Genomic DNA, 23,144 nt, shown 5'->3' with positions numbered 1-23,144 from the left:
CCAAGGGTGCTCTTTAGCCACAGAACACTTGTTTTTCAGGGGAGTAGGAAAGCCCACAGGTCACGCTGGGATAGCCAGCCTTAAAGGATCTTCTCCATCCAGGCATAGAACAGCTTTGCAAGGCAGAAAGCTTTGAAGAGAATGCCAAAGGTTTCACAGCACAATGAACCCGTGTGCCCTGGGCAAGATCACTTGTCCCCAGAGCAGGATGCCTGATGGTTCAAGTGTTCACAAATCTTAGCAGACACAGCAAACACAACTTACATCTCAGTCGCTGATGACAAATGTATATTTTTATCCTCTTTGGGGTAAAAATATTAATACTAATATGGATTTTACTGTGTTCACTTCAATCATATATGGATGTAATAATACATTGAAAACTAATATGCTTTTTCCTTTTATTCTACAGAAATGCACAGTTATCTCTGATACCACCCTAGGGACAAATTCCAAGGGGAGGTGCCAAATAGGTGACATGCACATTTGCATGCTAGTTAGATTTTTATTTTTTCATTAATTCATTTAATGAAGATTTATTAAGCACCTTTTATGTGCCAGGCACCAGGCAGATTTGGGGAATATTAGTGTAAGCAAAGGAGACAAAGTCTTGGCTTGAAACAGCTGACCTTGAAGAAAACTGGGGTGACCAGGGCCCTGTGGGCAGCTGAGGCTCCCTGCCAGGATCCCTCTGCAGTTCAGACTACTGGGAGTCAGGGAGGGAGCTCGCTCTTGGCACAGCATGGTCAGGGAAACTAATAATTACAGTAGTTATTAGGACAGATGACAGAGCCCAAAGAATCACATCATTAAAGGAACAATGAAATTAAAAAAGAGGTTAAGCAAAAACCACAGAAGAAAAGCCACACATTAGCCAGCTATTATAGCACTCACAGGACAGAAGTGACTTAATTAGAGTCTCTACCTCAGCCTCTGACCTGCTCAGGCATTTTTCTTGGGAAGAGACTGATCAAATCTCCTTATTCCCGAGTCCTCCTTGTCAGCTGTGATTACAGCCAGGAGGCACCTTTGCAGAGATCTCAGGCACAAGATTGGCCTGGGGCAAATGATTTTATTCCAGGGAGCCTCATTTTACTTACCTTTAATAATTCTTGCCTTGCAGCCTTGCCATACAAGTGAAAATCATGCTTGCATTAAGACCAAAACATAAATTCTCCAAAACCAAAGCCAAGCCATGTGAGAGCCTGGGGCGAGAGGAAAACTCAGGAATACCAATCCTCTTTATTTAGAGTTGTACTATTTTGTTCATCATAGATTTTCTTGCATTAATTTTGATTTTTAGAAAATATTGCACTAGACTATGATTCCTCTTGATGACAGATTTTTGGAGCCTTTAACATTTTTATTATTTTGTTAAAACATATATAACATAAAATTCACCATTTTAACCATTTTAAGTGCACAGTTCAGGGGTATTAAGTGCATTTACACTGTTGTGCAACCGTCACCACTATTCATCTCCAGAACTTTTTTATCTTCCAAACGTGAATTCTGTACCACTGAACAGTAACTCCTATTTCTCCTCCTCCATCCCTGGCAACCACCATCTTACTTTCTGTCTCCATCAATTTAACTACTCTAGATACCTCCCGTGAGTAGAATCATAAGGTATATGTCTTTTGTGACTGGCTTAGTTGTCTCAGCATAAGGCCTTCAAGGTCCACCCATGATGAGAACTGCATCCTCTTTCAAGACTGGGTAACCCTCCACCGTAAGGACAGACCATATTTTGTTCATCCCCTCATCCATCGGTGGACCTGTGGGCTGTTTCTACCTCTGGGCTACGGTGAATGATGCTGCTATGAATGTTGGTATAGAAACACCTGCTGGGGCCCTGCCTCCAGTTCTTTTGAGTATATACACAGAAGGGGAATTGCTGGGTGATAGGGGACACTAATTTTTTCAGGAAGGCCACACTGTCTTCCACAGTGGCCGTGCCACTTTACATTCCCCTCAGCGATGCACGGAGGTTTTAGTTTCTCACATTCTCACCAATGCTTGTTACTTTCTGGCTCATTTATTTATTTATTTTTTAGTCACTATCCTAGTGGGTATACAGCGGGCACCCCTTAAGTTATATGTTCAAAGCGAGCACCTCACCCACCTCACCCAAGCATGGCCTCCCCCGTCTCCCTGGAGGGGCACAGGATGGACATCTGATCCCTGTTTACAGACGGAGCTATCCCCGTGGAGCCAAAGGGGGGCAGTTTCTACATCCCCATGTGGCCCAGCTGGCCCTGCTTGGTGCCTTGGCTACGACCCTGTTCCCAGTGGGCAATCCCACACCAACATGGGTAAATCACCAGAAAAGTGGACCAGAGTGGGGTTCTTCAGGGCAAATACCTACTACATAGAAGCCACACATCCTGGGGTCAGTCCTCAGAAATGCCATCTTCTCTCCCCATGTATGGTTCATCCTAGGCACAGGTAGAGGAGGCTGGTCTTGTGTCACCCTCAGAGCATATTGTTCTGGTCTACAAGGAAGGGTCCTGTATGCACCAGGCCATGGTGGCATGGGGGCCACAGGGCTCAGGGCCCAGGGCTGAAGGCAGGAGCCCTAAAGGACACTCTGTAGTAACATCTCCAGGAGGACCAGGAGGACCACTCCATCTCCAGGAGGACCGCTCTGCTGTCCCTCAGCACTCAGTGCACGGAATTGGGGTGACAGTCCCACACGACCTCTTTCTACAGATTGGAAACTCCTTTGGCATGTGGGGCAGGAGTGTCTTTACAGAGATGGGGCAGACGGCAAGACCCAGGAAGTCACTACATTTCTCTCGTCTGTTTTCCTTCACAAACTGCCTTTCCCACACAGGGAGACACTGCTCAAATATCACAGGCAAAGACTGGGACTGTGACCTCACAATGCCTAGTGCGTCACCTGTCCTATGTAGGTGCTTAAAAAGATCCCTGTGGAGGCAAATAAGTGACTTGAATGGTGGCCAGGTCCTTTTTACTTTTTAAGACGCTGATCCACATGCAGCATCTCCTGGTCTTCCTCAGGGAGCCACACACTTCCAGGTGCCCTGCTCCCTGTGTGTGTCCAAAACAATCACCTGACATCTGCAGGGCGGGGTCTGTGGGCTCCAAGGTATAGGGGGAAGGCAGGACTTCTATGTCTCCAAAGAAAGAGGCCATGATTTTATCTCTAGAGGTCATTTGTATGTGAACCAAGAGCCATTGTAAAAGCTGAGGAGACCAAGTGTTTGGAGGTGTTCAGGGGACTCTACTGACCGTTCACCATGGGAACTCTCAAGGAGACGGCTGTGATGGATAGAGTTAGTGCCTGCACCCCCCTAGCGGACACAGAGAGAGGAGCAGGGGGTCTCAGGACATGAAAGTCTCATAATGTGACCGGAGTGACCTGATGTGTCTGTAACAACTGGTCTGATGCACACACTTTACTCCAAAACTAACCAAGACACTCACCCCCAAATCATTGGGTAACAACATAAATCTGGGATTTCCAAGACCAGTAACTTAACCTCTGCTCCTTTCTTCCTCCACGTGTGTAAGAGAGAATTAGTGAGAGAACTCACTTTGTGGGATGATGGGAAGAGGGACGCAATTAGTCTGCTGAGGGTCCATTCCACAGAGATGGCGCCTTTGTGTCCTCACGTGACTGAAGTAGCAAACAAGCTCCCCCAGGCTCTTTCATAAGGGCACTAATCCCAGGAGAGGGCAGAGCCCTCACGACCTGATCACTTCCCAAAGGCCCCACCCTTAACACCACTGCATTGGAGATTAGGTTTCTTTTTTTTTTTTTTTGAGACAGTAGCTTCTGGTGTGAACTGGGAGCAGAATTACCCAGCTAAACACTTACCAGTCCAAGTTTGTGTGTTTTTTCTCTACTACTCACCTGAAGAAAGCGATGTGTTTCCTGGAGAGGGATAAAGGAATCACATTACTCTCACGCCTGCGTCTGTGGGGTCCACTGGGGCCTGGGGCACCATCAGGACATGTGCAGTGAGCCCCCAGTGGGTGAGGCGCCGAGTGCAGGGTTGCCGCCCAGACGGTGACCTCACCAGGTGGGCGCAGCCTGCCAGAGTGCTCATCTGATTGGCTGGCTGGAGGCAGGTCCTGAGAGGCGCCTCCCTGGCCTGCCCCTTCCATGTCTGTCCACCTTAATCTACCCCGTTTACGAGGGGGGCATGCAAGGGTTTAGGTCTTTTATTCCTTTTCTTTTCCCTTTTCCCCTATCTTGTTTTTCTACTATAAGGTATCTCTTCCATGTACATACAAATGAAGACTATGATAACCACACGCCCAAAATTCAGCTTTACCAAATCTTAATGCTTACTCCAGCACTTAGGAAAAAGGTGAAGGCTAAGAATAAAATTGAGGGCTCCTGTGCTTCCCCCCCAAGTCCCATTCCCCTCTCTCTGTCCTCCCCAGAGGCAACTGTCACTACTGATTGTGTTCATTATACCCGTGCATAATGATGGTACCAGGATCAGCCGAGGGTGCAGATGTCTTCCTATGCTGTGTCCAGCCTGTGCGATCTTGAATGTGTTGCGGCTTTCAGCTCTCACAACCTGCCCCATGAGATGGTCACTGTTATCCCCATTTCACAGATGGGAACACAAAGGCGCGGAGCCATTAAGAAACTTGAAAACCACTAGTTCCTAAGTAGCCAGGATCCCAGCCCAGTCTGTGGAGTTTTAGGGCCTGTGTCCTTAACCTCCAGGAAACATGTGGTTAAGCCTTTCACCACATGCATGTGTGCCCAATGAAGCAAGCAAGCAACAAACACAAACTGCCAACATCTGCTTTGCATTTTAGAAACTTTTTTGAAGAATAGGCTGTACGAGTTCCCCTGCAGCTGGATTTGTTTGCTTGGTCACCTGTGCGGGAGGCTCAGGCATGTTGGTAGACGTGGCTCTAGCGCCTTCCTGGCCAGGGCACGAGGACCTGCATTAATGCAACCCATTGTTTCCATAACTGCCAGTCTGTGGCTTCAGAGCCCACCATGTCCCCTCCTACAAGATTTGAGTGAGCACTTCCTTTGGGGACACCAAAAGCCTGATGCATGAAGACTCTGGGACCTTCATCCCCACCCTGAGGTAGCCAGGACAGGTGGGCTCCTGCACTGTCGGCCTCGACCTCATCCCACAGCAGACCTGAGGGCAGGCATGAGGGCGTGCACCACAGCTCAGAACAGAACAGGCAAAGGCAGAGGAGGTCAGGCAAAGAGAACTGAGGAGCAGGCTGGGACAGGAGGAGGCTGGAATGTGCCCCGTGTGCCAGGAGACTTCAAGCATCACACAGTTGAGCCCCAGATTGAACCCTGAGCTTTCTGGGCCAACAGGAAGGTAAACAAGATCAGGGATGAAGCCTGCCCTTTCCTTAGAAAAATCTGATTTTCTGAAGTTTTTCTGTGGGATCCTCACAAGAACTCCTGAGGAATGTCATACACTGGGTCTTAATATGACTCTTTCTTAATGCTCCTCTAGGACGGCCTTGAGAAAGGGATGTGGGCTCCCACTCCTGCATCGGCCCCAGCACGTGGGCCCTCCCTCCCAGGGCACGTTCCTGGTACACCTGCGTGATGCTGCCCACCTGTGCCATTTCCCTAGTCCTCCCTAAAGGCAGGAGCTGAGTGCCGTGCATTTTGCAGTCCTTCCAGGATTACAAAACCAGTGCAGGGCGGGCCCTCGGTTGAACTTAGGGTTGAATGGGCTTCATAGGGTCAGGCTGATGCCCCACTGGTGCTCTGGCCTTCTCTGCCTATGTGGGGGGATGACAGAGTCCGTGGAGAAGTTGCCATCAGATCAGGATCCGATCTCCACCATCCCCCACTCCTCCAAGGGAGGACTAATTACCACCGCTCCCCGTTCTTGGCTAATCTGAAGTCATAAAGCATGTTAATATTAGGCCACAACCATTCTGTAAACAGCAGTCAAGTCCCTTTTTAAAGGCAGCCTCTGCTTGCTGAGCCTTCTGACATGGGAGTCACCTCCACCCTTCAGGCTGAGATCAGATTTCAGTACGTCCTGAAGGGTCTATGTGAAAAGCCTGTCACCCCCTTGGAGGTCTGGGGCCCAGCTGCCGTCTAGGTATTGCTGGAACCCACAAGAGTTGAGTGAGTCACACAGGAAATCTGTGCTGCCTGGGCCACTGGTCTGAGGACCACACACTGTCCTCCTGAGCTTGTAGTAATGGCAAGGTCTTCACCCTCTGCCCTGGCCAGAATGGTAGCAAAGGACAAGGTCACACATCCCAGGCACAGCAGCTAGTTATTAAGACTGAGGTGATAATTTCATGGACTGCTCCCATCTGAAAGATGGCGTGGCCTTATTTTCAGGGCCAAGCACAGTTTACCGAGGGATGTTTGGAAAAGAGACTTGATATTTATAGTCTTTAAGCTGCATGAGTGAAGATGTCGGGAAGATATGTCTAGAGACAGAGTGGGCTGGGTCTTCTCATTTTCCAGTAAGGACAATGATCCCAGGGAAACTTGAAACCTAAATCATTGAGCCAGAGCACAGGGGCGAGAATGTTAGAGCTGAGAAGGCGTATGGAATGAGATGGATTGACAGGGCCTTAAGTCCATTCTGTGCGAACAGAACCAACATATGACAAGGGTAAATGACCTGCCTGGTGGGAGAGGCTTCAGGGACGAAAACTGCTGCTTATAGCTGGGCGTCCTTGGGTCTTCATAGGACCATCGTGCCAGTCTATGTTGCTGCAGCTCCTTGGTGGTGGCAGCCGCATAATCTGATCCAGAAGGACCACTAGGGTTCCAGAGGGATGAACAGCTGGAGAACAGGAGCAGCTTTCAGCAACACACAGGGCTGAGAAAAGACACTGAAGTGAAGTCTATCCCCCAAGCCCACAGGAGCAGCTGCTCTGGATGACAGGATGACATTAGGTCCCATGTCACTGGTGCTTGTATTCACTGAGCACCTGCTGAGGGCCAGGCTCTGCTCTGTGTCCTGCAGGCCCAGTGCACCATGGTTTGTGCAGTCCCCAGCCTATAACTGAGAGACAGAGAATAAGATTCATGTAGATGGTGGGGCTAGAGCAGCGTTTTCATCCACATTTACTGAGAAACAAAGCCCATGCCCCTCCCGTCTTTCCTACTTGTTCACTCTCAGTCTCCAGTTGCTCTTCCCTCTCATTCTTTCTCCTTCCCACTTCTCTCCCCCTTTCCTGTCTTGCCTCCTTCCCTCCTTTATCTTCTTCCCCCATAGCTATTGTTTGAATGTGTCCTCAAAGTTCACAAGTTAGGAAGTTAATCCCCACTGCACCAGCATGAAGGAGACAGTAGGTCAGGAGACTCTGTCCTCATGAATGGATTAGCGCCATCATCCTGGAGTGGGTTGCTTATCCCCAGAGTGGGGGTTGTGAAGGTGAGTTTGTCCTCTCTCACTCTTGCTCTCCTGGGCTCTCTTGCCCTTCTGTCTTCTGTCATGGGGTGACACGGCAAGAAGGCCCTCAGCAGATGCAGGCCTCTCCACCTTGAGATTCCCAGTCTCCAGAACTGTAAGAAACACATGTCTTTTCTTTATAAATTATCTATTCTGTGGCATTTTGTTACAGCAGAATCCATTTTAACTGCATAATATCCAACGCAATCTTGCATAGACTGAGTTTATAGGCAGTGGGCACAGGGAGATGCGTGAATATTTCCCTGACTTGTACTTGCAAATGTGCTTACTAAATTCCATGAAAATTGTTTGTGCACTGTATTTTTCATTGAAAAATCAAAATGAAATGAATACTCATCTCTCTTTGGTTGGTTGCTTCTTCTATGCAGTGTTCAATTAATTATTTTAAGTGAACCCTACTAATGGTTAATTCAGAGGAGCTTCAAAGGAGAGGGACATGCTGGGTGACCAAGGATGCACCAAGGCCGGGAAGGGAAGAGAAGAAAATTTAGCATTCCTTACAGTAAATGAAAGTTTTTTTTGGCAGTTCCTAAACTCTTCAGGAAAGTAGAGCTTTCTTTACTGAGAAATCTCTCCCTAGTTTTGGGATCTATTTTGAATTTAAGTCTTTCTGAGCCACTGACTGTTTACTGTGAGTTCCTACGATCTTTAACTGCAAGCTGGGATTTTGTAGTTTAAAGAATATTGAATAGGGAGTCTTTCCCTTCATATCTACAGGGGGAAAGATTCCCTATTAAATAAATAGAGCTGGGAGAACTGGATACCCACATGTAAAAGACTGAAACTGGACCCGTACCTTTCTCCACTCACAAAAATTGATTCAAGATGGATAAAGGACTTAAATTTAAGGCATGAAATGATAAAAATCCTCAAAGAAAGAGTAGGAAAAACACTGGAAGATATCGGTCTGGGGAAAGACTTTATGAAGAAGACTGCCATGCCAATAGCAACAACAGCAATAATAAACAAATAGGATTTAATTAAACTAAAAAGCTTCTGTATAGCCAAGGAGACAACAACCAAAGCAAATAGACAACCTACCCAATGGGAAAGGATATTTGCATATTTTGAGTCAGACAAAAGCTTAATAACCAGGATCTATACAGAACTTAAATTAATCCAGAAGGAAAAACCCAACAATCCCATATACCAATGGGGAAGAGAGATGAACAGAACCTTCTCTAAAGACAGACGAATGCCTAGCAAACGCATGAAAAAATGCTCATCATCCCTAATTATTAGAGAAGTACAAATTAAAACCACCCTGAGATATCATCTAACCCCAGCGAGAATGGCCTATATAACAAAATCTCAAAACTGCAGATGTTGGTATGGATGTGGAGAGAAAGGAACACTTTTACACTGCTGGTGGGACTGCAAACTAATACAAGCTTTTTGGAAGGGAGTATGGAGAAACCTCAAACTCAACCTAGACCTCCCATTTGATCCTGCAATTCCATTACTGGGCATCTATCCAGAAGGAAAAAAATACCTTTTATTATAAAGATACTTATACTAGAATATTTATTGCAGCTCAATTTACAATCGCTAAAATGTAGAAATAGCCTAAATGCCCTTCAACCCAGGAATGGATTGGCAAGCTGTGGTATATGTGCACCATGGAATACTATTCAGCCATTTAAAAATGGAGATTTTGCAGCATTTTTATTAATCTGGATGGAGGTGGAACACATTATTCTTAGTGAAGCATCACAGGAATGGAGAAGCATGAATCCTATGTATTCAATTTTGATATGAGGACAATTAATGCCAATTAATGACATTGTGGGGCATGGCAGAAGGGGAGACCAGACAGAGAAGGAGGGATGGAGTGAGGGAAAGTAAAAGAAAAAAAAAGAAAAGAAAAAAAAATAGTGACTAATTCTCACATAAATGGATTTAATTTTGACCAAAGTACATTACTTAAACGTTAATTTTTAATTCAACTTGTTAATATGTTGTTTAGGATATTGCATCCTCATTTATAAGTTAAATATGTTTTTAATTTCTCCTTTATAATAATATATTTTTTCCAATTTTCATATCAGGTGTATCCAGATGAAGTAGAATGATTTTGAAGTATTTCTTTGTTTTCTGTTGTCTGTAAGATTTGACATGACCTGTTTTTTGAAATTATCTTTTATTTTTATTTATAAATATTAGTTGTCTATTTTTTGAGACTTTGGAAAAAAAAAAGCAGAAGTTAACTGATGACTCCATACTGAACCTCAAAGTCAAAGCCTTCTATAATAGACATACTCTTATTTGACAATGTGAATATTAATTTTTTTGCATTATTATTATTATTGCTCAATTAAAAAAAAAGAATAATGAGAAAGATTTAATCCTGGGTTGCAAGGTTGGTTCAACATACTTAAATCAAGAAATGTGATACACTATGTTAACAGAAAGAAGTAGAAAAACGTGACAATCTCAATAGATGCATACAAAGCATTCAACAAAGTTCAGCATCTTTTCATGGTAAACACTCTCAACAAATTAGGTGTAGAAGCAACATTATTTATGTTATTTACACAACAATAAAGGCCATATCCAATGAGCCCACAAATAAAACCAGTTTATTTAACAGTGAAAAGCTGAAATATTTTCCTTTAAGATCATGGATATCCACTCTAGCCACTGCTGTTCAGCATAGTATCAGAAGTCCTAGCGAAAGCAATTATGGAAGAGGAAGAAATAGAAGGCATCGAAATTGGACAGGAAGAGGTTAAATTTTCTGTTTGCAAACAACATGATCTTATATACATGTATAAAAATTCCAAATACTCCACCAAAAACCTGTTAGGACTAATACACAAATGCAGTCAAGTTGCAGGATACAAAATCAACATGAAAATCTCAGTGGTGTTCTAAGTCTCTGACAAAGAAATTAAGAAAACAAACCCATTTACACTAGCATCCCCCCAATTTACATAGGTGTCAATTTAACCAAAAAGTGTGTACACTGAAAATCATACAACATTGATGAAATAAACTGAAGGAGATACAAATAAATGAAAAAATATCCCATGTTGCTGGGTTGGAAGAATGAATATTGTTAAAATGCTCGTATTACTCGAAGTGTTCTACAGAGTCAAATGCAATCTTATCAATATTTCAATGGTATTTTTCACATAAATGGAAAAAACAATCTTAAAATTTGTATAGAACCACCAAAGACTCTAATTAGCTAAAGTAATCTTGAACAAACAGAGCAAAGCCAGAGGCATCAGGTTATCTGGTTTCCAAATCTATTAGAAAGCCATGAAAATCAAAACAACCTTGTTCTGCTACAAAAATAGACACAGACCAATGGAATAGGATAAAAAGCCCAGAAATTAATTGATATACATATGGTCAATTAATTTTTTACAAAGATGCCAAGAACATCCAATGGCAAAAGAATGATCTCTTCTTCAATAACTGGTGCTGGGAAAATTAGGTATGCACATACAAAAGAATAAAATTAGACCTTCATCTCAGTCAGATCACATACAAAAACAAACTCAAAATGGGCGGCACCTATGGCTCAGAGGAGTAGGGTGCTGGCCCCCTATGCTGGAGGTGGTGGGTTCAAACCCATCCTGGCCAAAAAGAACCCCAAAAAACCCTGCAAAAATAAACTCAAAATGAATTAAAGACTTAAATGTACACCTGAAATCCAAAAAAACTACTATTAGAAACATAAAGGGAAAGCGCCATGACTTTGGACTGGACAGTGATTTCTTAGATATGACATTAAAAGCACAAGCAACAAAAGCAAAAACAAACCAGTGGGATTACGTCAAATCAAAAAAAGCTTCTGGACAGCAAAGGAAACAATCAACAGAGGAAAGAAATAACCTGTGGAATGGAAAAATGTATTTGCAGTCATGCATCTAATAAGGATTTAATACCCAGAATATACAATGAACTTCAACAACTCAATATGAAAAAAATAAACAGCTCAATGTAAAAAAAAGCAAAGGATCTCAATAGACATGTCTCAAGATGGCCAAGAGATATACGCAAAGATGCTCAGTGTCACTAATTATCAGAGAAAAGCAAATTAAAACCGCAGTGCAATGTTGACTCACCCATGTTAGAAGAGCTATTATCAAAATTATGAAAGACAAAAGTATTGGCAGGAATGTGGAGAAAAGGGAACTCTGTTAGTGGGAATATAGATTAATACATCATTATGAAAACAAATGGAGATCCCTCTGTCAAAATTAAAAATAGAACTACCATAATCCCACTTCTAGGTATATGTCCAACAGAAACAAAACCAGTATCTTGAACAGACAGCTACACCCCCATGTTCATTGCCACATTATTCACAATAGCCTAGATATAGAATCAACCTGTGTCCATTGACTGATAAACAGGTACAGAAAATACTATTCAACCCTAAAAAAGAAGGAAATTCTGTTATTTGCAACAACATAGATGGACCTGGAGGACATTATGCTAAGAGAAATAAGCCAGGGACAGACAAACAGTGCACAATTCCACATGTAGAATCTAAAAAAGTCACAATCAGAGAAAGAACAAAATGGTGGTTACCAGAGGCCAGGGATGGGAGGAGTGAGGAGATACTGGTCAAAAGACACAAAATTTTAGTTAGAGAGAAGGAACAAGTTCAAGAAATCTATATACACAATGGTGCTTATCGTTTATAACAATATACTGCGTATTTGAAAATTGCTTAAAGTATAGATTTTAAGGGTTCTCATTACCCCCTCATGATAGGTGTGTAACAGAATGCATGTGATAAATAGCTTGATTTAGCCATTAAAAAATGTACCCTATATTAATACATCATGTTTTATACCTTAATATATACAATTTTTACTTTTTTTTTTTTTTTTGAGACAGAGCCTCAAGCTGTCCCCCTGGGTAGAGTGCCGTGGCATTATAGCTCACAGCAACCTCCGACTCCTGGGCTCAAGCGAGTCTCCTGCCTCAGCCTCCCAAGTAGCTGGGACCACAGGCGCCCGCCACAGTGCCCGGCCATTTTTTGGTTGCAGCCGTCATTGTTGTTTGGCGGGTCGGGCTGGGGATTCGAACCCGCCACCTTAGGTGTACGTGGCTGGCGCCTTAGCCGGTTAAGCTATAGGCGCCGAGCCACAATTTTTACTCTTTAGTAAAAAGAGACTAATAAGAAAAAAAACCATCTTGTTAGATCAAATCCTCTGTTCTCAACACCAATGGAGAGATCTTCAAGAAAGAGCAACAATATCGCCTCTCTCACTGATCAGAAACCAATCATATTATTATACGAGGACACTGCATGTCCTCCTTATTGTTTGAAAATTTTTGATGACTGCATTACAAAAATTTACCTGAAGTTCATCTAAGAGTAACTCTGATATCCATTAAGTAAACATAGATAATAAACGTGTGGGAACTTTGAAAAGGAGTGTTGGGGAAAAACAATAGTCCCTCCCCCCTTGCGTGGCCCCTGGCGCTTCTTTTGATCTTGCAATAGACCCCTCATGTAGCCCTTGGGTATCTGTTCAGATCTTTCTTTGAACATTGTCAGGGGAAGCCCTGGGCTTGGGACAGGGCTGGCACCTGCTCTCTTGCTGGACAGTCACAAGATTGATATCTCGCAGCTCAACGGTCCAGGTGGTTCAGGCACCAGAGTTTCTGGATTTGGATTCCAACTCTGCCACTTACTGGCACGGTGCTTTGGGGGAATTTATCTCCTCTCTTAGTGTCTATTTTTTTTTTCATCTTAATTATTAATACCTACCTCATTCTGTGACTGTGAAGATTCACTTAAAAATACATGTGAGACCATGGAAGTGGTCCAGCATCTAGGAAATACTATGGTCCCCTTTAACAGCTACTGAAGCCTATGGACCATTTCTTTTCTTTTCTTTTCTTTTTTTTTTTGTGGTTTTTGGCTGGGGCTGGGTTTGAACCCGCTACCTCTGGCATATGGGGCTGGCGTTTTACTCTTTGAGCTATAGGTGCTGCCCCTATGGACCATTTCTGAGAGTAATACTTTCATTTTTTTCCATCGTTATTAAGGTATAAATTGACAAATAAAAATACAGGGTCCAGCAGAAGTATTCCCCTTTTATAAGTGTTATTAATATATAAATTAATATAAAATATACAGATTGGTGGAGCATCATGAAAAGACCAAATCCCTACCATCGATCCATGTAAATGTATGGTCTTTTGGCATTGTCAGTACCTTCTATAGAATTTTCTTCCAACAGGTTGTTAGAAAAAGGGGGTGTTATTTGTGCCAGACCCTGTATATTTAAGATATAAGGGGATGATGGTTTTTTATGTCTGTATGCATTGTGAAATGATCGCCACAACCAAGCTAATTCACACATCCATCACGTCACATAGTTCACCCTTTTGGGGCAGTAAAACACTTAAGATCTATTCTCTTACCAATTTTCAAGGATGCAATACATTATGACTAACTATAGTCACCATGGTGTATATTATAATTATAGGCTTATACCCTTTACCCACCTCTCCTCATTATCCATTCCCCACTGTCCTCCCTGGTAACCACCAGCCTACACTCTGATTCTACGAGTTTGACATTCTTCGATTCCTCATATAAGTGAGATCGTGCCATATTCATCTTTTTGTGCCTGGTTTATTTCGCTTAGCTTCACATCCTCCAAGCCCGTCAGTTTGTGGCAAATGGCAGCATGTCCTTTTGAAAGACTGAATAACATTCTTGTATGTGTGTGTGACATTTTCTTTCTGGTGGGCAGCTGGATCGATTCCCTGTCTTGGTTATTGTGAATAATGCTGAAACAAACATGGGAGAGCAGCTATTTCTTCGAGATATTGGTTTCATTTCCTTTGGATACACACCCAGAAATGGGATTGATAGATCTTATGATAGTTCTATTTTTAATTTTTTGAAGAATCTCTGTTCTGGTTTTTGTAATGACTATGAATCGACATTCCCACCAGCGTGTACAAGTGTTCTTTTTGTCCACATCCTTATCAACACTTGCTATCTTTCATCTTTTTGATAATGGCCACTCTAACAGGTGTGAAGTGATACCCCATTGTGGTTTCAAATTGCATTTCTCTGATGATTAGTAATGTGGCACATCGTTCATATACCTGATGACCGTTTGTGTGTCTTCTTTTGACAAATGCCTGTTGAGATCTTTTGCCCATTTTAAAATTGGGTTATTATTGTTTTTTGCTTTCGAGTTGCTTGAGTTTCTTATATACAGAGGAGCCAAAAAAATGTATACACATTTCAAGAAAGGAAAAATCTGTATTAAAATTGTCATACTTGATGTATACCAATATAGTTTGTTATCTTGCCTATTGTATCATGGGTCTCTTGTCATTGCAGAGGTAAAACATGACTTGAGTATTAAAATTTTAATGTAGTGTTTTCCTTTCCCCAATGTGCACACATTTTTTGGTACCTTCTTTGTTTTGGATACTAACTCATTGGATGTATGGTCACAAACGTATTTTTCCATTCAGTAGGTTATCTCTTTGTTCTTTCCATTACTGTGCAGAAGCTTTTTGGTTTGATGTAATCCCATTTTTCTATTTTTGCTTTTGCTGCTTGGGCTTTTAGGATCATATTTAAAAACTCACTGTCCAGACGATTTCCATAGAGCTTTTCTCTTCTGTTTTCTTATAGAAATTTTAAGCTTTCATGTCATATATTGAAGTCTTTAGTCCATTTTGAATTGATTTTTGTGTATGATTTAAGATAAATATTCAATTTCTTTTTCTCTTTTTTGCATGTGGATATACAATTTTCCAAACACCACTCACTGAACATTCTCCCCCTTTCCCATGGTGTATTCTTAGCATCAGAATCATACTTTTAAACGCATACAGTAAAATTCATAAGATGACAAAGGAACCCAATTACACTGAAGTGAAAGCGGAGTTATAATTGAGGAAGAGTGATACATGTGCCTCTTTAGTAACACATCACGTAATCAGATCCCGTCTACTACTGCAATTTCAAAGTTATAATGAGTTGAAGAGGTATTTTGAGATTTGAAACAACGGTCACGTGGTATGAAATAGCTGTGATTTTGACAAGCGATGAAATCACTGGTCCTGCTAATGCCGCTGTAATCTTTTGCCTCTACTTGATAATTGAAGAAAACTCTTCAATTGACATTGAAAGTTAGTGAAAATAAGACGTATTTTTTCCCATCCAAGTTTATTCTTGGACCCTGAAGAGTTACTTCTCTGAGTACTGCAGCAAAGACCCAGCCTGGGGCAGCAGGGTTCAGGAAATTGAAAAGAACATACACCTTGTTCTCAGTGGCAAACCGCATGGAAGGCTTTAAATGTCAAAGAAGAATTCTACCATTTTACTTTCTTTCTTGTAGTTCACCTAAGAAACAAGCGTTAAGTGACAAGCTTTTAAGAGGAGGTAATTTTCTCCCAAGTGCTTGCTTTATTTACCTGAATATTAAGTTCAGAGATACTCTAGTCTCTGAAAGGAAACCTGTGGGTGGAGCGTTTCTTTAAATGTCAAATCCCAAATGAATGCGAAGGGCACAGCCTCAAGAAGGTTCCACATTCACCAGGGAAGCTGGGTGCAAAGGGGCCTGCCGGGTCTTTAGCGGCATTATCCATGGAACATTTTCAAGTTTTCGGAGTTGTGAGGCTGTCAGTATAGAGAACTTTTTGAGGATCTTTTCTTTTCTGCTATTAAAGTTATTTTTCCTCCAACTTTTTGCTGATCACTATCACCAAGCTCTCACCAGGTGCCCAAGTATATCCCATCTGAGAAGTTCATCTCCAAACGTCAGTAGTGGAAGCCTGGAATTGGGCTCACTCTGCATCTCTGTCTCCTCTCTTGCCTTCCCAGAATGTCGCCTCAACCTGGGAATGACCTCTAATCCCTTAGTACAGGGGTGGCTATGGGACTCTGGCAGGCCCAGTTTCTCCTAAAACCCTAGGGGCTAAGAATCCTGTGGTCTCGGGGCACCAGTAGCCGTCTCATCCCTTTTGGAGATGTCCAGTTTGAGAACTAAGCTATCCGAATAAAGCAGTAGAGCTCAAAGATAGGGAAAGAATCCCGATAGCACCTATAGTCCTGGATCCAGCTGTTTCTGAACCCCCACGTCCATTCCCCTTAGAATCTTAAGACAGTTTGATCTGAGGATCTGTCACTTTCAAGTGAAAGAATCCTGTCGTTATAGTTTATAATTTCTCTCCTGCCAGTGAGAAAACTGTCTTAAGTAGAATGTTCTCTCCAGAGTCACGGAGTCCATCAGAACAAAGAGCAGATGGCTCACAGCTTCAGTTACCTACGACTAGATTCATGCCGTCCAAGTACAGAAGCAGAAACAAAATTCCTCTGTTTCTGAGCTCACAAGGCGCCCTCCTTCTGGAGGTCACTCTCCTTCCATTGCCCCTGCATTCTCTCTGTGGGGCTCTAGGGGAGTGGAGTTGTTTTTGCCCCATGTCCAGACCTTCCCAGGGAACACAGTGGGGACAAGGAGTTGAAGGCTTAACTTTGGCCACTGACCCATCAGGCCCACAGCAGGCTCCTCCTGGGAGACAGATCCAGATCCCAGGAGCTCTGAGCTCCTGTGTGCAAGGAGCTCCCCCCCCCCCAAAGTATCTGGGATGGAGCTACCTCTCCACTGGGGATGTCTTCTCTTTTGCCCCAAAAATCCTCAGGTCAATCATCCTTAAGTCTTTAGGCTTAAGCATGGTAGAGAGAAAAGAGACAGAGGTGGCCCAGATTGTAACCCCCAACCTTAGACCCCACCAGAAGATATTAGTGATGCCAGAAGAGGCACCTAATTCAGCAGATCAACAGCCCTCTGTTCCCCACAAGCACGGCTTCTTGGCTGTATCATCCCACACCAGCATCTGGTCCTCTGATCATCGACCTTTGCGAACACTCATTGCTGTAATTTTATCATTAGTTTTAATCATGACCCATTTGGGGCTAGTTTCATACTTGAATATTCCCTTCCGTTCTCACTGCTGATGAAATTTCAAGTCTGAATCATGAGGTTAGGGTGAATGGAACCTGGCAGCTTAGAATAATTGTAAAATCAATGGTAAAGAATAATTCTGTTCCCTGCACCTTGTAAGTGTCTAATTTCAGGCATCTGACAGCATCTTCAAGTTGAAATGAAATCTCTACCTAACCTAGCAACACTGCGTTCTCTGCGTGGGGTGAGAAAACAAGGCAGCTCTTACCTCATCTATTAAGATTTGTAAAAAATGGTCTGAAAGCTCTGATGTGCCTCCCAGATTCTCACAAATCCCCCAGCCCTTTGGGACTGAAGCACCCCTTCCCTCAGTTACTAGGACTATTACTGGTAGTTGGCTGCTCTCTGCTGAGTTCTTCTCTGGAAATTGCCCCTGGCTAAAGAGAGTCCTTTCATTCAAGGTTCATGTTTGTGGGGCGGCAGATATCCAAAGACTGGCCATTGTTTTTTTTTTCTTTTTTTTTTTTTTTTTTTTGAGACAGAGCCTCAAGCTGTCCCCCTGGGCAAAGTGCCGTGGCATTACAGCTCACAGCAACCTCCAACTCCTGGGCTCAAGCGAGTCTCCTGCCTCTGCCTCCCAAGTAGCTGGGACCACAGGCACCCGCCACAACGCCCGGCTATTTTTTGGTTGCAGCTGTCATTGTTGTTTGGCGGGTCCTGGCTGGGGATTCAAACCCGCCACCTTAGGTGTACATGGCTGGCGCCTTAGCCGGTTGAGCCACAGGTGCCGAGCCAAGACTGGCCATTGTTACCACTGTATGTTATTTAATGTATATACTATTTTGCATGGATAATATATTTTATTATCCTTGTGCTTGGACATAAAAATTAACTCATGTAACAAAATTTGTCATTTGTTTCGATAAAAAAAAAAATGGCCTGGAGATAAAAAATACACTTTTCCCTTGGGCAGAGATAATGTCAAGTTACATCAGTTAACTCTCTGGAGGAGACAGATGGGTGTCGGGAAGAGTGCTTGCAGGCTTTGAGACTAGCAAGAGAGCCAGATCATTCCCGCCAGACACCCGATGGGCAGTGCCCAGGAGGGGCTTCCAGGGATGGTTCTTGAAGCAAAACCCTCACCTAGTTCTTCAGATTCCATCACTAATTTGTGATGACACCAAATGTTTAAGGCTCTCCTGGCACTTGGTATAAAACTCCAACTGGAACTCTGGCCTTGCCCCAGAGGCTGAGCCCCTGCAAAGCTGTGCCGATGGTTGTGTGCCGGGTCGGCCCTGACCAACCTTCACCTGTTGCCTGAGCAGCACAGCGAGTCCTTCATTGGGACACACCCACGCTTTGCCCTCCCTGAAGGACAGGCCTTTCCTAACCCTGTCCCCGCCTCCCCAAGCTGCCATGTCATAGGGCCCCAACTATTTGGTGAGGAGGGAAGGCTGTGGCCACCCACAGGCCCCTGGGGGAGGGAACAGGACAGCGTGGGAGCTGAGAAGGCCATGGAAACCAGAGAAGGAATCGCCATGGCAACCAGCTCGCAGCCCTTGTCCTCCTCCCCCTCCTTGGTCCAGATATTCTCCTTCCAGAACATGAGTCCTGAGGTCCATCTAGTCCTGTGATGTGGTCACAGGCAGTTCTCTCTATGCGAGAGAATTGAGCGTATGGTGCATGGTGCTCATAATGGCCTTGACAGGATCTCTCTGATGTCCACGTCCCTCCTAGAATTTCAGAATGTGACCTTATTTGGAAAAAGGGTCTTTGGGCAGGTGTGGTGGCGGGCGTGGTGGCAGGCATGTGTAGCCCCAGCTACTCCTGAGACTGAGGCAGGAGGATCTTTTGAGCCCAGGAGTTTGAGGTTGCTGTGAAGTAGGCAGAGGCCATGATACTCTACTCAGGGTGACAGAGTAAGACTCTGTCTCTAGAAAAAAGGAGGGATCTCTGCTGGTATAACCAGTGAGGATTGGGGGGCCTGAAATCCAGTGACTGGTGTCCTTGTAAGGAGACACAGCAGAAACATCATGACACACAGAAGAAACCACGTGAACACTGAGGTGGAGGTGAGGGTGAGCAGCTGCAGCCCAAGAACACCAAGGAGCAGGGCAGGGCCCAGGGAGAGGCGTGGAAAGGGCTTTTCCCAAGACCCTCTAGAAGGAGCCAACCCTGCCAACTCCTTGATTTCAGAATTCTGATGTCCAGAATCCTGAGAACACATGTCTGGGGGTGTGAGCCACCCAGTCCGTAGTGCTCTATTGAGGCAGCCATCAGACGGCCACACAGACACTTCAAACACAGCCATTGGAAAACCGCTAAGCGGGCACCTGTGACAAAGAGAAATTGATGTATGTTTGCTGTCCACTTTCCACACTCTTTAGGAGACACAGCCAATAAGGAAAACCCCTCAGACAAATTACACCCCTCCCGTGATGTTTATTCTACAAGTAACCCTCTTGGAACGCCCTGCCAGGGCACAGACGCAGGATAGACGTGACCAGAGACCTCATGCCGGCTGCTGGATCCCGGGCAGAACTCGGTGCTGTTGGTTTGCCCTCTAGCTCAGCAGGGAGGCCCTGCTCTGCCCTGGGACAGGCAGGGACGCAGGTGGGAGCTGCTGGCAGGTGGCTGCTCCTACAACCATCTTGTTCTTGTAGAGGTTTCTTTGTTGGGTGTGTTCCTAGGAGGGTGGGAGGCTCTGCCCCTGACTTCACCTCCGTGAGTCTCCTCTCCTCTCTCTGTAGCGAGTGCAGAGATGGTTTTCAGTCAGACCCACTTGGAAAAGGCAACAAGGACCAGCCCACATGTGCACAGCCTTAACTGAGCGTTTACAGGCCTGCTGTGAGGGGGACACAAGGACATTTTTATGTGGCATGGACTGTCCACAACCATGTGATCCATCAGACCCAGAATCCAGTGGCTGTGGAGCAGGCCGAAAGTAACCGAGCACTGCCCGTGGGGTGTCTGAGCGCCCGAGAGGACCCAGATTGCCTGGTGAGAAGCACTCACTTCCCGTGGAGACCAGAGGGCAGCTGCTTCCCTCTGCTTGGTTTGTGTCCGTGGATCTCCCCCCACTGCACTCTGTGGCTCACACGTGGAGGCCACTTTCCCTCCTGAGGGGTGATGGACGATACCCAGCATTTGCTCTGAAAGGCCAGGCGTGGGCTCAGCAGTAATGACCTTGCTCCTCCTGTTGTTACCCTGCTGGGCAGTGGGCGGGACAGGGTGACGCTACAGAGGGCGCTTCCTCCTGTCCCACCTTCACTGAGCGAGCAGCAAAGGCTCCTGACTGTGCCCAGACTCCAGAGTTGTGTGCAGGGAGTGTCATCAGCCCAGGGCGTTGGCCTCCCTGGTGACGTCCTGTCAAACTCGCCCTCATCAGATGAAGTCAAAGGACCAGAGAAACCCCAGTTAGTCTCCTGGGCTTTGAGAAGCCATCAGTTATTCTGGAGGACTTCGTTACAAAAGCAGAATTACATTCTGAACTTCTAATTCTGTTTGGTGCAGAACTTAAAAGATAGCACAGTTAAAACATGACTCTGTAGCATCTATCTACTTCCAGCACAAAGTTCAAGTTGGATCCTGTATTTTTAAAAAGTATTTTCTTTTCTGGACCACGGTACTTTCTACTATAGGGGGTCAAATCTTAGATGTACACATATGTCTACAGCCATTAACCAACCACCTGTCAAACCAAGATCCAGAAGATTCTCAGGCCCCAGCAGGCTCCTTGGTGTTCCTTTTCTGCCAACATGAACCCCCCAGACCTGCAGGCAACTGCTACTCTGATGCCCAGCGTCATATGTTACTGAACTTTGAATTGATGGGATGCTACAATATGGACTCTCTGGAATCTGCTTTCTTTAGCTCAATGTTACGTCTGTGAAATGCCTTTGCATGGACCAATAGCTTATTTTTTTTAACTTCTGTGTGCATTTTATTGTGTGTACATATACCACGATTTATTTAGTTCATTCTAACGTTGATGGACATTTGGGTTGTTTTATGTTTGAGGCTGTTACAAATAAAGGTGATAGGACCATTCCCATATAGTCTCTTGGTAGCCAAAGTCCTCATTTTTTAAAATATAAACCCAGGAATTTCTAGGCAGGGGAGATATGTCTATTTAGCTGTAGTAGAGACTGCCAAACTACTTTTCAAAGTTGACCCTATTTTCACTTCAACTATCAGTGTATGAGAGTGCCAGGCATTCCCTGTCTTCCCCTGCGGTTGCTGTGGTCAGTCTTTTTATTGTAGCTATTTTAATGGGGGCATATTACAGGGTAGCCATAAAGTTTGCACACTATTTTAAATTGCATACAAACTTTCTAGGCAGGGGAGATATGTCCGCTCCTCCCCACTCTTCCTTGCTGGACTGTGCTGAGCTCTCCCCTTCTTGTGAAGATGGGGCTGGAAGGGACATTCTCGCCTGGTCCCCTCATTCTGTGGATGAACATCCATCAAGGCTCAGAAGGAGTCAAGTGACATCACTCAGGGTTCCCCCAGCAAGCTGGCAGCACATCGTGGATGAGAGGGCAGACTTTCTAAGTCCAAAGTCTTCTCACAACTTTTCTCTATTTCAATCATTTTGACTTTACTATATCAACCATAATACAAGATGTATAAAAATAACTTATTTTGTCTTTTTTTATGACTAAGTATCTATAACAACATGGACCAATTGAGGTAGATGCTCTATTTGATCTATGATGATCACATGGATCATAAGAAAACAAGGAGTAAGTGGTTTGATTATGTTTCACAAACTGTGATACTCTCCCTACCTGCCTCCCCCTCTGGGTCTCTCCACCCAACACAAAGAGGGGTGGTTGGAGGTCCGGGCATCAGCCAAGACACCAGGCCAAAAGGAAAGGCACATCATTAGGCCTCTTTTTCCTGGACATGAATAAAATTGGTAAATATCTAATAGTCTGTTTCCTTTACAGGTCGTCTAATCACAAAGAGATGTATCAAAGTATGGGAAATTCTGCTTGTTCAGTCCAACTGGCCTTTAGCATGTCAGTGACCCTTACTTTCAGTTGTATTCATTTCCAAGTATACAGCTCCTGAGACATGTAGGAAAGCTATTTTCAGACCCTAACTGTGGGATTTATCAATCCTTATGTTGTTTATTCTTGCGCAAATAGCAACATCAGTTTTGAAAGAAAGGCCTTGCGGGACTGATACATCTATTTGTGTCATTTTTCTCAAAGTATCTTGATTCTTGATGCTTGCTCTTATTTATATGGAGCATGGTTTACGGGAAGTTTGGGTAAACAGAACTCTTAGGAGTAATTAGTATTCAATTAAGCCAAGGTTTCATGCCTATGTGAGTGAGTCAAGCCTCTTTTCCAATCTCTGGGAAGTCTTAAGTAGGTCAGGCCTCTGTTTTCAAAGCAAGGCCCAGTGCTGACTGCTCTGGGTATTTTACACGTTAGTCCTAGTGACTGGATGACTAAAGCCACTCGATTTTTTGTGGGCCTTTAGTGCCAGCAAAAGGTCAGTCCCAAGTCTGACCGCCTATTGGTCTGGAGCATTCCTCTTTGCCTATGTCCTATGGGAGTTTCCACAGACAGCAGCGTCACTGAGAAGATTCATTCTGAAACCAAAGGAAGGTCACAACCTTGCCCTCATGGGCGAAAAGATCGTGACACTGTCCTTCCCGTCATTAGTCCTATTTCAAATTAACACACTGGAGTGGGAACCTCTTGCCTGACAAGCATTTGAATACAAGGAAGATTGGTGTACCCCCGCTTAGATCCACCAATTGTCAATATTTTGCTGAACCACCTGAAAGTGAGTTGCACTTTAAATATTT

The sequence above is a fragment of the Otolemur garnettii genome, unplaced genomic scaffold (assembly GCF_000181295.1).
Source record: "Otolemur garnettii isolate 467f Iridium unplaced genomic scaffold, OtoGar3 scaffold00180, whole genome shotgun sequence".
Classification (NCBI taxonomy): domain Eukaryota; kingdom Metazoa; phylum Chordata; class Mammalia; order Primates; family Galagidae; genus Otolemur; species Otolemur garnettii.
This window is presented reverse-complemented; position numbering follows the sequence as displayed.